Source organism: Callithrix jacchus, chromosome 4, assembly GCF_049354715.1.
Source record: "Callithrix jacchus isolate 240 chromosome 4, calJac240_pri, whole genome shotgun sequence".
NCBI classification, from domain to species: domain Eukaryota; kingdom Metazoa; phylum Chordata; class Mammalia; order Primates; family Cebidae; genus Callithrix; species Callithrix jacchus.
In genome coordinates, this window is record NC_133505.1 from 36946450 (window position 1) to 36961994 (window position 15545).

At 45.0% G+C, this 15545-nt stretch overlaps 1 long non-coding RNA gene across 1 annotated transcript; it reads left to right on the forward strand.

Annotated features, from left to right (window-relative positions):
• Nucleotides 1–3599: 3599 nt before the first annotated feature.
• LOC144582311 (uncharacterized) lies at nucleotides 3600–5628 on the forward strand. The gene is made up of 4 exons (XR_013534778.1): nucleotides 3600–3668; nucleotides 3891–4109; nucleotides 4945–5043; nucleotides 5421–5628. It is a non-coding gene; the product is annotated as an uncharacterized LOC144582311 (long non-coding RNA).
• The last annotated feature ends 9917 nt before the right edge of the window (nucleotides 5629–15545 follow it).

The following is a 15545-nucleotide window of genomic DNA, read 5'->3' on the forward strand; positions in this document are numbered from 1 at the left end:
TATTTATTTATTTTTTTGAGATGGCGTTCCATTCTTGCTGCTCAGGATGGAGTGCAATGGGGCAATCTCAGCTCACTGCACCCTCTGCCTCCTGGGTTCAAGTGATTCTCCTGCCTCAGCCTCCTCAGTAGCTGAAATCACAGGCATGCGCCATGATGCCTGGCTAATTTCGTATATTTAGTAGTGATGGGGTTTCTCCATGTTGGTCAGGCTGGTCTCAAACTCCTGACTTCAGGTGATCCACCCACCTCAGCCTCCCAAAGTGATGGGATTACAGGCATGAGCCACTGCTCCTGGCCTGAGATTGTACCTTTTACACAGATGTCAGCAAGGCTAAGAAAGCGGCCGGGAGCGGTGGCTCACGCCTGTAATCCCAGCACTTTGGGAGGCTGAGGCGGGTGGATTACAAGGTCAAGAGATTGAGACCATCCTGGTCAACATGGTGAAACCTCGTCTCTACTAAAAATACAAAAAAAATTAGTTGGGCATGGTGGCGTGTGCCTGTAAACCCAGCTACTCAGGAGGCTGAGGCAGGAGAATTGCCTGAACCCAGGAGGCGGAGGTTGCGGTGAGCCGAGATCGCGCCATTGCACTCCAGCCTGGGTAACAAGAGCGAAACTCTGTCTCAAAAAAAAAAAAAAGAAAGCAACAAGGGGCACTGAAGCTCCCTGGGATGATAAAAGAGCAAGGAAAGGAGCAGTTTCCAGAACTCAAGGAAATCTATAGCTTTCAGTAGGGGCAGCCCTGCATGCCAGTGGCTGTAGGTAGAGGCTGAAGTGATTGCAGAACCACAGAGCTGCCCAGAGGGAGTGAGGGAAATGAAACCCTGAGTTACTTCTCCTCCCACACTCCCATCTCCTGCAGGTGCCTGTTATCATCCAAACCCAAGCAGAAGCCAGATGGTGAAGGGGCACAGGCTGTACCTGTCATGGTCAGCCTCCTAGTGCAGGGGGCAGGGTGGAGGAGGCTCTGTGGGGAGATAGCATCAGACAGCAATGCACCCACCTGCTTACAGTGTTCACAATGTTCAGGGAATTCACTTAAATATCCTAGAGTTTCCCTAACCCAAAAGCATGACTTTTTAAAAAATAAATGTTATTTATTTATTCATTCAAGTTCCCTTGTATGAAATCAGTGCTGAAGCATTGTTAGAAGGGAAACACAAGACTCAATAAGGCCACCACCTCAATAATACCCAACAAAATATGATGCAATGCTTCTAATCCCAGCTACTCGGGAGGCTGAGGCAGGAGAATTGCTTGAATTTGGGAGGCAGAGATTGCAGTTAGCTGAGATTGTACCATTGCACTCTACCCTGAGTGACAGAACAAGACTCCATCTCAAAATAATACTAATAACAATGACGGGAGCTGTACACATTAGGCCTTCAGGTGGACAGTGACATTAGTAAGGCACTTAGTGGTACCATCAATGGCCAGGGAACAGACCATGTTGATGCCATGCCCTTCAGCTACATAGAACTTTGCTGTGCATTTTCTTCTTAAAATCACAGCATTAGGCCACTACATTAACAAGTTCTTCAAACAGAAATTCATTTATTCTTTGTGATAAGATTTGGGTAAGGGTGAAAAGAGTATTAAGTAACACTGATTGCAGATTCTTTATGACTTTTAGCCAGAACTACGAAAGAAAGTATACAGAGGCTGGGTGTGGTGGCTCACGCCTGTAATCCCAGCACTTTGGGAGGCCAAGATGGGCAGATCACGAGGTCAGGAGATAGAGACCAACCAGGCCAATATAGTAAAACCCCATCTCTACTAAAAATACAAAAATTAGCTGGGCGCAGTGGTGTATGCCTGTAATGCCAGCTACTTGGGAGGTTGAGGCAGGAGAATCACTTGAACACGGGAGGCGAAGGTTGCAGTGAGCCAAGATATCAATATTGCACTCCAGCCTGGGCAACAAGAATAAAACTCCATCTCAAAAAAAAAAAAAAAACTCTAAGCATTCAATAAAAACCACTTCTCCCTGCCCAATGCCATCCATGGAAATACTTCTACTGCAGAAGAGATGCCATCTTCCATTTACATGTCTGTAAAAGCTAATGCATGCCTCCGCTGCAGTAGACAGAAGAGAGCTAAGCAGCCCCTTCCACACAGTGCCTCTGGTGGAGAATGTTGGTGTGGCCACAGTGCTCCCTGTCCTCTGCTGTGCACTTTACTGCTCTGTGGAGAGGGGTGAGGACCTCAATGGAGACAGGAGAAATCCTATTTTGTTCAGACGATGTGGCTCTCTTTGGGTTTGTCCAGCAAATCCAAGCTGTGTCTGTGGGTCTGTACGCTGTGTGCATCTTCAGCAGGAACCCCCGTGAAGTGCTTCAGTGCTGAGCTCCCAGTCTCCCTTGTAACCATGGCAAATGGAACCATCCACTTGACACAGTTCTCTCTGTCACACCACGAATGCTCTTAAACCTTTTGTGTCAATTCAAGGGAAGAGAATTACAAGGCAGAAGCAGTGAGTACATCCTAGGAAAATTCTAAGCAGTCAGCATCCAGCACACGGAGATCTGAAAGCTCCGCAATCTGTAAACATTTGCTGGGGAGGCCGTGGCAACAGCACTTTGTATGAGTCATTTAGAGACGCCACCTGCATGTATACATTCAGCCAGGACGCAGTGGCCAGGGGACTTAAACACCACTCAGGGGCCTTTATACTTACTCATTCCACAGTAAGAATTTTATGTCCTGAACAAGCCCCAAAGCTGCACACTGTGCAACTGTGAAGAACAGATTTCCTCAGGTTTGGCTGCAGTAGATAAAGATAAAATCCCAATCATCTGTAAAAGTGATTTTACAACATTCTGTGCTGTCACGTGTTGATCAAAGCAATCCTGTGCCAAGTAAACTATCTCCCTGTGAAGTCTGCAGACCTCATGCGCCTCCCTCAGCCAATCCAGAAGAGGCTGCAGAAGAGGGTGCCACGGCATAGAAGGCTTATCCCATAAGTATGACTTTTGCTGGTTCAATATGACTTTCCAGACTCTTCTGTTTGCCCATGTCTGTATAGGCAGTGGTGAGGCTCTGGATCACAGGAAATGCTGAGACATATGCATAGAATTCAGGTAGGCCAGCTCATCCTCTTTGTCAGATGTGGGGATCAAGCAGCAGGGTTTATACAGACTGTATTACTGTCCCAAGGCTGAATGCCACCCTGGCCTCCCACAGCCCTGTCAATATTGGCAATTTTTCCACTGGACTCTGAACAAAAAGCCACAATTTCCTTCTTTTTTCGGGAACAAACAGAGAAATCAGTGCCACTTCCCTCTTTCCTGCTGCCCTGTTCCTTCGCAACCTCCCCTACTCTCCCTGGACATAATGCAGGGCTCAGGCACCCAACTTAAGCCTGAAGCTGTCTCCAGGGCAGGCGGGCATGGACCTGTCAAGACAGGAGGCAGGAGGTGAGCAGGAGGAGGCATGCCTTTAAAAAACAACATCTCACTTAAAATTGCTTAGCAGGTACAAAAATGCGATGGTATCTAACTCTCCCTCCCTTTCCCCACAGGGACCATACAAATTGTAAATGAATTGCTTGAGTTATTTGAGTGCAAGCCCTAACAGTGAAGTCTGGCTTACACAGGCACAGGGAATTTCCACGGAGCTAGAGCTGCGGCTCATGGAATCACAGACGCTGCCAAAGTAATGAAAATGGTGAGTCACTTCCTCTGTAAAGGGAGAGAGGTTGACGGCGGTGCCTCTCGACCCAGACTGGGAACCTGACATGCTGGAGTGTGGGAGGCTTCTTGTAGCCATGGTTCTAATTTCCCTGCGGTGGCCGGGCTCTGTGGGCAGTGGGCCGGGTGTGTCTCAGGAGGGAACGAGGATGCCCAAGCAAGTGCCTGGTGATGCTTTTCCCCTCCGATCCCTTCTCAGCACACACAGGCACACAGGCAAGGCTGACCACAGAAGAAGCTGCGTGGACACCTGAGGACTCCACAGAGGAGCAGCTTTCCTCCAGGTGCTCTGAAGTGGTGATGTCAGAATGGAGGGGACCTGCTGACACTGGCTCTGCCAGACCTCTGTGCTCCCCTCCCCAGCCCCCACGTTCCAGGACTCTTGGCACAAGAAAATGGATCAGACAAGAAGGACCAGGTTGGTGGGAATATCCCTGCCAATTGGCAACTCAAGCCTCACCCAGACCTCACCTCCTCACCCCACACTCCTCAGACCCTGTTCCTCCAAGCCAAAGTCAGACATGCAAGGGAAATGCCGGGCACAGATGACAGGCTGCATAATTGCTGGAGAAGGTCCCCAAGTCTAGGACCAGACACCTGTCTCACCCTCTCAGGTGACCTTAGTCATCATCCTGCAGGCACTTACACTCCTTCTCAGCACTAGCACTTTCTGTAGATAGTCAAGTTCCTCTTTCTTCTCAGGGTTCACCATGAGCACTGGGGTGACCAAACACACTGTGCAAAGGGCAGGGAGACTCTTCAATGACAGCTTATGAATCTGTCCCTTCGCCACCGCCAATGCTGGGAAATGGCACCTCAATCCACAATTTCTTCCTGCCCTACCTCCTCACACCCATCTGGAATTTAGGGGAATGGGGAGGGCAGCCAGCGGTGATGGCAGCAGCTGAGGCCTAAGGAAAACTGAACGGGAAGCCAAGGAACCAGCTCAGGTGACTATAATTGTTTGCTGTTCTGCACGTGTGTCCAAGAATGACCACAAAGGATTTTCAATGAGCAATTCTAAGGTTACCATCCTATTTGGCCACATCACAGACATCAAGTGGATCAACACTGCCTTTATCTATGACATGAGTGAGAATTCCGACCCCTACCTGCATCAGGTTAGCCCCACACCCTGAAGGACCCCCACTCTCCTGTTATTTTTTGCATCTTATTTACCTTATATCCTCATCCCTTCCTCTGGGTGTCTTTGCCCTGGGGGTCTTCTGCTTCTACTCTCTGTCTCCTTTCAGGTGGCCAGAGCAGGCTGGTTTGGTCAGGGCTTGGCCATCACATTCGAGTCACATGAGAATGATGCCAGGATCCTCAGTGATGGGCAGCATCGCTTTGAGGTGAGTGTTAGGAGCTGTCTGATGAGACAGACGTCTCCTCCACAGTGAGTGCTGAGCTCGTGAAACTTTTGGATCCTCCCTGTTTGTTAGTATGTTTCTTCTGAAGCCTGTCGTGTAGGTCATGGGCACCTGATACATAATGGACGTGTTACCGGTTCATGCCCCTGGCCTTTGATGCTGTGTTGGGCTGTTTTCCTGGCCTCCGTGTGGGGTCTCTGTCTTCTCGCATCATATTACATGTCCTTCCTCAGCCCCAAGTCTGTCCTCTGAACCCACACAGTACACCAGCATCTGCATGTGTGCCATGGGTTCCTGCCTCACTTTCCCCTTTTCATGCCTTATTCTGAACATGCCATATTTTCTCTTCAATTGAACAGATGCAGTAGATGACTCACCAATTCTGGAATGTGACCATCTATCCTTCAGGAGAGGACATGAGTGTGGGGGTGAAGGAGACACCATTGCTCACACCCCCAACAGCCCCCACCCCATGGCTTCCTTCCTCTGCATCAGCACCACCCCTGAACTCTTATTCTTGATTGTCATAATTTTTAACATCTTAACTAGAAATGAAAGACATGTGTTTCTGTGGTATCTGTAAGTGCTACATCTTCTTACTGTGTTTGGGGAGGTTATTTTAGGACACGATCCAGGGTAAATTCCTGCAAGGCTGAGGTGCACTGCGGTGAGGTCAAGGAAAGATGACTGAGACTGCAGAACCCTGGCTCCTCCACTACCTTCTTGTATTAGCCAGAGTCCTCTAGAGAGACAGAACTAATAGGATATATATATGGGGATTTATTAAGTAGTATTAACTCACACGATCACAAGGTCCCACAACAGGTCATCTGCAAGCTGAGGAGCAGGGAAGCCAGTCTGAGTCCCAAAGCTGATGGGGACTCAGTTTGATGTTTGAGAGCAGGAAGCATCCAGCATGGGAGGAAGATATAGGCTGGGAGGCTAAGCCAGTCTAGGCTTTACACATTTTTCTGCCTGCTTTATATTCTGGCCATGCTGGCAGCTGATGAGATGCCACCCACCCAGATTGAGGGTGGCTCTGCCTTTCCCAGTCCACTGACTCAAATGTTAATCTCTTTTGGCACCACCCTCCCAGACACACCCAGGATCAATACTTTGCATCCTTCAATCCAACCAAGTTGACACAGTATTACCACCACACAGCCAACTTCTGGCCTTTTGTGGTCTCTTCCACTTTCCCAGTGGCCTGGGAGCAGCTGGGATATTTCTGATCCTGGGGCTCCTAGGTAGTGATGCACAGTATTTCCAGTGCTGAGGGGTGCCATGGACACTGAAGCTTGGGTGTCTCCTCACAGGCTCTCTTGGTGCCTCCTTATTTGTTCCTTCAGGTTCTGGATCTTGACCACTAGGACCTGGGCCCCCACCCCCTCCAGCAGGGCCTGATCCACTCCAGCTGCTGCTCCAGCAACTCTCTGGCTTGGGCCACCTCAGCCGTGTGGTGGGACCAGGGGCTTGGTGAGGGGAGTTGGGAGGGGAGCTCCAGCCAGGGCGCTGAGACCCTGGGAAGCTGTGCTGCAGGGTCTGGCTGTAAGAAATTTGACCTCTGTTTCTCTTTTTCTAGCCCATTAGTTTCAGTCCACCTGTACCAAGAAGCCCAGGGGGCTCTCTGTCTTAGGTATAGGCCTCTGGGAGGCAGGTAGAGATCCCTGACCCAGGAGCTATACTGGAAACCCCACAGCTGCAGAAAGTCAAGTCGCACCTCTAAAACCCCCAGCTGGTTAAAAAAGACAAAGAATTTGACTACCCAAGAGGTTTCATTTACATAACAAGACCACCTTCTCAGCCTCCCTCTGTGTGCTTTTAATTTAAAGATTTCAGAGATCTCTTCTTCTAAACAATTAATGAAAACATCAGGTTTTAAGAGGACACATAGTAGTGTCATGGCTAGCCTTAACAGATTCCCTTGACTAAATTAAGAGCAAAAAAATCTGACTTCAAACACTCTGGTAGTTAAAATTATACACTCATCAGCCTAGCACGGTGGCTCATACCAGTAATCCCAGCACTTTGGGAGGCTGAGGTGGGCAGATCATGAGGTTGAGAGATTGAGACCATCCTGGCCAACATGGTGAAACCCTGAGTCTACTAAAAATACAAAAATTAGCCAAGTGTGATGGTGAGAGCCTGTAGTCCCAGTTACTTGGAGGCTGAAGCAAGACAATTGCTTGAACCTGGGAGGTGGAGGTTGCCGTAAGCAGCCTGGGCAACAGAACAAGACACTGTCTCAAAAAAAAAAAAAAAAAAAAAAAAAAAGATTAAACACTTCTGCTATGGCTCAGGTTTGCTACCTCATCAGGGAACAACAAAGGCCACCCACTTGTGGCCTAAGAGTCAAAACTTTGGTTAAGGCACTTGGGAGGATACCTTTTGGTAAAGAAGGTGAAAAGCCAGGAATATCAACTGCTCCTCCTGGCTAACATCTGGTGATAAGGGATCTGAAAGGACTTTTTAGAGCTCTTATAGTCAAAATTTGACTTCATTACAACTGATATTTTAGACTTTAGTGTGTATATATCGTTTTAAGGTTTCTGTTCTCTCTGTGTAAACATTTCTCAGTCAGCTGACTGCCTCTCTTAAACCTCCTGCTAGTCACATGCACTCCCTCTGTTTCCCTATCTCTCTATTTATTTCCTTTTTATTTTTATTTTTTGAGATGGAATCTCACTTTGTCACCTGGGCTGGAAGCTGGAGTGCAATGGTGTGGTTTTGGTTCTCTGCAAACTCTGCCTCCAGGGTTCAGGTGATACTCCCACCTCAGCCTCCTGAGTAGCTGGGATTACAGGTGCATACCACCACACCTGGCTAGTTTTTGCATTTTTAGTAGAGACGGGTTTTACTATATTGGCCACACTGGTCTTAAACTCCTGACCTCATGATCTGCCTGCCTTGGCCTCCCAAAGTGCTGGGATTACAGGTGTGAGCCACTGTGCCCGGCGGACATGGAATTTTTCAAGATTACGAATAATATGGGTTTTCTAAAAATTGAATGAATGAATTAAAAATTGTTAAGCATAAATGATAAAGGGGTATTTCCAAGCCACTTTGGGTCCCATGGTTGCCACTCAAAAGTGGAGCTGTCCCCATTTCTTTTCAGTTTTACTCAGATCAAAGCTTGTGGTTCCAATTTAATATATAATCACAAAATGCATTTAAGTTTCTTGAGATGCCGAGGGAGCAAGCATTCCCTTAATTTTCTAGAAATTATGAGAAATAATTCTTTTGTAATCATTACTAAAGTAAAAAGGGATTTTTACCCAGGGCTTTGCAAATATGATGTGTTTTCTTCCTGCTTTTAAGGGTCATGTTTCTGAAAATCTCAACCTAGTGACATCACTTTCATGTTTCTCTCTGCATTTACTCCTTGGTACTGGAGAGACCCTCAATGCATCTCAGTAAGGATGAGATGTGTTCTCATGTATTCTCACTAGAATGGATGTGTTTATCCATGACTCACAGAATCTAACCATATCCTGGCTACAAGATACTCACTTTGGATCTAGGAACATGTAGAAGTTGAAATTGGAAGGACAGAAAAGGATATTCATGAAAACAATAAGAATTTCTTATGTTCTTTCATAGGATTCTATGTGTTGGCTGAGCTCAGATGATAGCATGGGTGTTTTACATGGTTCAGGGCTTGAAGTGGAAGGAAACAGATGCAGGCAGGATGGTTAATAGCTGTGTGTGAAACTGACACAACCACACTTCTGCCATATTTTATTGGCTAACACAGATCCGGATCTGCTCATGTTTAAGGGGTGGAGAGACCTTACCTCTTGAGGAGGGAGTGGTGGGTCAGACTAAAGAAAACCACGTGTGATGGAAGATATTTTTGCAGCCCTCTTTGGAAAATACGTGCAATCCAAAACATCCTATCTGCCAGAAAGGCAGAACACCGTCATGCCTTACCACTCAAGTCTAAGTCCTGCAATTCTATATGTTGGAAACAATTGCTCAGAGTCACACAGAAAACAAGCACTTAAATGACAGATTGCTCAGCAAGGGAAATTTACTTCTGCAGAATGGTGACACTCACATTCTTGGCTGCTGCCAGAGCATACCAAGCAAAGGAGAGAAGGGGTTTTTATCCCTGTCACAGTCCCTACTCTATGTCCTTCCTCCATTGGCTGGGGTTGGAACACAATTGGCTATTGTTTAGCAATTTCCAAGTAAAGAAGGTGCGGGTCAGTTACAAATGTGTCTGTGGAGGGGCTCGGGGTGAGGGGTGGTGAGACATGTCTGGGCATGTCCAGGAACAGCAAAGGTGGGAAAGATTACTTGCAGAATCAGGAACAAGGAAGTAACTGGAGAGGCATATTTTTCTACAGATTGGGACTGGTGGGAAGAGTTGTTGACCAAGCAGTGACTAAGTAATTAGACGTGAGGAGGTATAAGGATAAGGAAGTTGCTTTGGAGAAGAAAGAACATCTCCTTTCCTCATCTTCTTCCCTCAACTCCTTTCAAAGAACAAAGAAGTAAAACTGTTTAAGAGGAACGGTTTGTTCCTAACATATAATATCCTGGGGAAGGAGCATGTCTTAGGAAGTAGGTGTGGAGTTGACATTCTAAATAAAGCCCCATCTAAAGCCACAATTTCAGTTTATTTTGATGAAATTTTGTGTTATTTTTGTAAATTAGGGGCTCACAAATCTCTCTTCAGGGATTTCTCCAGTGGTGGGGATGATACGCTTCCCTCCTCCACAGTTCTATTTTACAGATAAGTGGATCTAGGTCTCAGTTTCAATTATTTAAAACACCAGAGACTTGGATGTGTGCAAGCCACAAAATGGTGAAAGGATGCTCTCTGTCACGTTCCCTTCTCTCAGTCACTGCATCCTGAACAAGAACCTGCTCTACTTTGACCTTCTGAATGGGGAGGAGAACTGCAATCCTGCATAACCTTCAAGCTTCCTGAGCTAAACCTGCTGCCCAAACAGAATGGTTTGTTGTAAAGACTAAACCCTACACCAAGGGCTCTCCCTTCACCCACCAGAGTCAAGCCAAAGAGATTTATTCTATTTTGTTCTTTAGAAAATGGAATCTCAAGGATGATTCAGACTGTTATGGGCTAAACTGCATCCCCTCAAATGGACATGTTTATGTCCTAACTCCCAGTACCTGAGAAAGTGACTGCATTTGGAGAGGTCTTTAAGGAGGTCATTTAGGTAAGATAAGGTCATATGAGTGTGCTCTAATTCAATGTGACTGATGTCCTCATGAAAATAGAAGATTAGGACACAGACAGATACAGAGGAATGAGCATGTGAAGACTAGGGAGAAGACATCTACAAGCCAAGGAAAGAAGACACAGAAGAAATGTGCACTGCCATCACCATGATATTGGACTGCCAGCCTCCAGAACTGTGACACAACACATTTCCATTTTGAGAATGCCCCCCTCACCAAGGTATGAAGGTTCCACTTGACACATACAGGTATAAAAATTGCTAGGTCTGCGGAATAGTCACCAATCTTGAGTCCTGGATATTCAGAAATTCTCACCCAGTAACTACACCAAAGCCAGGTTTTATGTCAGAGTCCCTCAAATGTGCAGAAGTCTGGTGTCTTTGAGAAAAGACCCTACAATTCTGTTTTAGATATATTCTTTCTACAGGCCTTTCCCAGAGGAACATTTAGTCATTTACCCCTGTCCACTGGGAAATAGAAAAACCCCAAAAATCTGGAAGCTCAACATTAATGTCTTTAATTCTGTCCAAGGTTACCCTGGGATGAATAATTTGTTGTCATCTGTATAAAAATCTTTCCCTACACTAAAGTAATGAAGATATTCTACTATATTATTTTAAAGAATGTTTTCCAAGAGATGAGTAAGATTGCATTTTTCCATATAGTAACCAATTGTTCTTAAACTATTTATTAAATAGTTTTTCTTTATCCACTGATCTGACCTACCTTTGCTCTACACGTGTTCATGGCTTTCTATTCTATTCAAAAGATCTAGTTGAGTGCCCTTGTCTCAACACCCTGACTCTCTCTAGAATGCTGCTCTTGCATTCTAACATCATGTCTTGATATATGCTAAGGAAATTCTCTCGCTTATTTTTATTTAGAGTGTTGTAGCTATTTTTTGTCTTTCATACTTCAAGATTTAAAATCAGCTTACTGTCACAAAATGCTGGATAAACATTTGATTGAGATGTATTTGTTCTCAGAGTATTGTAAGAAATTAATGTCATTATAATATTGAATCATCCAAGCCAGGATCTTGGTAAATCTCTTCAGTTAATCCACTGTCTTCTTCAATTACACTCTTCTGTAATTACTCTGTAGGGTTTTTTAAGTAACCCCATTGATGCCTTGTACAGAATTCGTTAGGTGTAGTTTTAGGACTTTATATGTATGCACTTAAGCAGTATCAATTTTTTTAAATTTTATTTTCCATCTTTGCAGAACAGCTCCATAATTTTTTCTACTTACCCTGTAAATCTATCTTACTAACTTCAAGAATGTTCTAATCATTTGCATTTTCTGCATTCAACATATTACCATCTGCAAACTATAAGAGTTTTGTGCCTTCTTTTAAAACCTTTTTAAGTGTATTTCTTTTCTCCTTTACAACACTGGGAAGATCCTTAATTACAATGTTTAAAAAGAGCAGTGAAAACTGCTGGGCCACCCATGCAAAAGTTGAGCTGTAAGTCCTGAGAAGTGACTGCGTTGCTCTTGCATTTCAGTCCTTTGAGACCCATCCTAAACCCAGGAATTTATGGTGCCCCATATGCACCCTGCAGCATTTACATGTAGCCTTTATCCCCCAGCCATCGAGAGTCTCAGACACTGCCCAGACAAGCAAACATCACCCAAGGCAAAAGCAGCCCCACAGCTCCACTTGCACTTCTAGACTTCTGCCTTCTCCAGCTTCCTGGCCTGGCAAATCTTCACTGCTTGGTTAGCCCATCCATACCTTCAATCAGATTTTTCAAATATGTACTCTTTTCCCACTTGTCCAGTAGTACTTAATGGGAGGGATGATCCAAATTACCTAATTAGTAATTGCTGAAAACTAAAGTACAGTGTACAAATTTTATCTCAATGTTACCAAGAGAGAAAATGCATAGGTATCAGTAGTGACCCCTTACTTAAACATGTGTAACTTAGAGGTAATAAAAACAAAAATGTTAGATAATATCTATTCCAGATTAAAATATATATCAATACACTCAAACTTACAGTAAAAACACCTACATATGTAATAGATGACTATGACTCTGATAGACAAACGTGGGAGTACAGTATGAAGACACTTCTCATCATCTTCACTCCATGAGGCAGACAGTATGAAATGAGAAACAGAGATTGAAATGTGTTGCAAGACTCTGTGAAAGGCATTAGAGTAAGTTCTACACAAATAAATCAAAGCAGTCTCCTCACAAATGACATTGGACTTATCTGTGAGATGCATGTCCTTATTGAAATGGAGCTAATCTTAGGTAGGTCGTTTCTTTTAAGTAAAATGGACTCTGACTCACTAGCTACTGGTCCACCACCAGTTTTTTCCTTTGCTAAAAGGAAGGCCCCACCCTGAGCCAGCATCTCCCAGGTGGAGGTCTCTTGCTGACATCACCTTCCAGCAGGATAAATTTTCATGGGAACCCAAAGAGAAGAGGAAGAGCTCAAGAAAAAGGGCCTAAAGGAATGACAATAGTGACAATATTTTACACTTTTATTGTGCTATGTGTCAATCAGTGGTCTTAGCACTTTAAAAATACTAATTTATTTTATTCTGACTACACATCAGCTTGTGCCTGTTATTTTCTCTTTTACAGATTATGAAAAATAGGAGCAAAGGTCACACACAAGTAGGAGTGGAGCTGGGTTTGCACCCAAACAATCCTGCCCCAAGGCCATGCTCACACCACTCACTTTTCCAAAATGTGAGGGTGGTGGAGAGTCCAGCTCAGGGAGAGACGAGAGTGAGAGAAGAAGGCTGAACAGAATGGATGACTCTGATGGACCCACGATTCCAGGAGAGAATGACAAGGATTATGTAATTCAGAGAAAATATTCAGAGTCTCTGGTTTAAACGTAAGCATCTTCAGCTCGAGGACAGGTAGCTGGGCAGGTAAGACAAACTAAACCAAAGCCGCAGCTCTGAAGAGTTTCCTCTCCTGAGAATTCCGCGGGAGTTTCCCTGACCTCATGGCCACCTCTCATCCTTATCTTCTAAGAAAAAGAGGAACCAGGTGCAGAAGCAGAACTTGAAAGCAGACATGAATGTGACCGCTGAAACAGAGCACCACATAGAGACAATTAAGTCCCCGGATGTCTGTGGGCCTCCCTGACAGTGGTCAGGCCTACCACAAGAGCTTGGAAGAGCAGAGTTTTCTCCTCATTCCCCAAAGGAAGGAGACATCTTGGCCATCTTGGATGTGTCCTTCCCTAGCTGGCTAAACAGTGGGCGCTTTCACAGGGCTGACACTGTCACACAGCCGAGGTGTCCCCAGCCCTTATGTGGGTGTGACAGAGGACTTAGAGCATCTTGCCTTTGGGTCACCTCTTTTCCAATGCCACTTCAGTCCCATACTTCTTGACCTGAGACTTATTAGTAAGAGTAAAGGTTATATGATTATATAGATGTGTATATTTATGATTGCACTTGAACAGCCATGTGATTATTTTATAATTATATATATATATGAATAACTATAAACTATATCTGTAATTTGTTTCTAATTCTATGTTTATATGAGAACATGCTGAGGCTTCAGACCCTTGCCTGGGCTCTTGTGGAGTTTCTCCCCCACACAGGCCTTTCTGCTTCATCAAAAGTTGTAAACAAGGAAGGCAGAAGACAGAGTCATCTACTAATACAGAAGTGGGGCTGTCACATGACCTCATCACAGAAATGACATCATTTTTGTCACATTCTATTGGTTAGAAGCAAGTTTTCAGTCTCTCGGTTCTCAGCTGCATGAGACGCCAAGAGACAGAATCACTGGGCATCATCTTAGGGTCTATACGCAGAGGCTGGGCCATCACTAAACAAGATCATTACAAACTCATATCCCGGGCTGGGCTGGATGATCTGCAGAGCTGAACTATGTTTATGAAAGCAAAGCCCTGGATACAAGAACCAGAGGTGCCCACAGGAAAGGCTGGTCTTGCATTCTGTGTGAAGCTAGGCTGGCGTTCTCTCCAAATATTTTCTCTTCACACCTCCTGCATCTCTAAAGAAGCACCACCACTAAACCTATCTGTTTTTTTCTATTGAGTGTCATCCTGTCAGGCAAATCTTCTGCTCTATTTCTTCAAGCTTGTTTTCAGGCAGACGCCCACAAACTTACTTCTAGTAGTTATTTCTTTTCCTTCACTCACTTTATTTTTTAGTGGTTTATTTCTCTTGTATGGATTAACTAGTCAATTTAATTAGGGAATTGGTATTTTCTAAATAAATGTTTCTACTACTTTTTGGATCATATAAGCAAAAATCCTCTTGCCAAGCCTCAGCTCACTTCCCACATGGGCACTAGACAAAATTAGTGGGAATCCTGGGAAGTCATGGATTGGCATAGTTCTTAAGCATTAGCAGACATGTTGGTCACAAAGTCATAAAATATTATCTTTGATTTCCTTATGTCCCTGATGACATCAGACCTGGCACTCAATCCCTGTTTGTAGAGGTGAACTCAACTAAACTCCTCCCTGTTCACTGAATATGTGAGCCCAACAACCTCTCATGTCATGGACCAAATTCCCTTGTCTTATGTCATTTTTCCAGGTGGGGTGCTGTTCACATGGAGCCATTTCTCCTTTTCCACCTCATTTTCCAGGTGCGAAACACTGTATTTCAATCACTCAGGGTCCTTTCTTTTTCTTTTCTTTTTTTTTTGAGACGGAGTTTTGCTCTTGTTACCCAGGCTGGAGTGCAATGGCGTGATCTTGGGTAACCACAACCTCCACTTCCTGGGTTCTGGCACTTCTCCTGCCTCAGCCTCCCAAGTAGCTGGGACTACAGGTGTGCACCACCATGTCCAGCTAATTTTTGTATTTTTAGTAGAGATGGTGTTTCATCATGTTGATCAGGATGGTCTCGATCTCTTGACCTCATGATCCATGTGCCTTGGCCTCCCAAAGTGCTGGGATTATAGGCGTGAGCCACCACACCAAGCCAGGGTCCTTTCTTACAGGAAGAGATGGCCAAGGGCAGACCTGTGTTCCATGGATCAAATCCAAACTATGGTGCAGTAAAATAAAAGCAGAGCTCAAGTGGTAACAGGACGCCTATAGTAAAGACCATCTGAGAGCGCCCTAAGACTGCAGAACACTGCTGTGTGGTTGCAGAGAAGGAAAAACTGCCTTGGTCCCACATCTCTTCCCAACATAGAGTTTGCATGAGGGTCTCATAAAGAGGGCTTATGCAGAAGACTCTGGGAAGGAAGGCAACCTTTACTCACTAGACTCAGGAGGGTCTTTGCAGTTGGATGCTTGTGAGGCCTGAAGGT